The following is a 565-nucleotide window of genomic DNA, read 5'->3' as shown; positions in this document are numbered from 1 at the left end:
GCAACGAGCTCTCTGGCTTCCCAGGGAAAAGGTTTCGTAATCGGAATGAAATCTAATAATTTAAAATCCTTGTTCTGAGAAGGGGTCCGTGGGCTTCTTCCCCAGCCTGTTCAAGGGGGGGGGGGCCACGACACAAAAGAGCCGAGATACCCCTGACTTAAAATCAATAACCTTATGGTCCAAGAGGGACTTTAAGGATCATCTTACTCAACCTGTTGCCTCCCCTGCCCTGCCCCCCCAAAAAAAATCATTAAGAAAATGGGTGAAAAGACATCAATAAATAAAAATGTGAAAGAAAACCTAAATGAATAACAGGGGGATACAGGGACCCTGCTGATGACTAGATCCAAGAGGTCCTAAGGCGTGGCTCCTGAGGACTCTTGCCCTTAAGAGCCATATCCTAACCAGTATAAAAGCCACCTTCTAACTCGAATTCTGAGCTTTCCCCAACTCCTCTTAATTCAGGGCCAACAGAGGACTGCTTTCTGACCTTGCAAATACTCACTTCGAGTAGCCAGAGACATATTTCAAGGCTTGAGCTCACTCCTAAAACCTAGAACCCTCT

The sequence above is a fragment of the Sminthopsis crassicaudata genome, chromosome X (assembly GCF_048593235.1).
Source record: "Sminthopsis crassicaudata isolate SCR6 chromosome X, ASM4859323v1, whole genome shotgun sequence".
In the NCBI taxonomy this organism is placed as follows: domain Eukaryota; kingdom Metazoa; phylum Chordata; class Mammalia; order Dasyuromorphia; family Dasyuridae; genus Sminthopsis; species Sminthopsis crassicaudata.
This window is presented reverse-complemented; position numbering follows the sequence as displayed.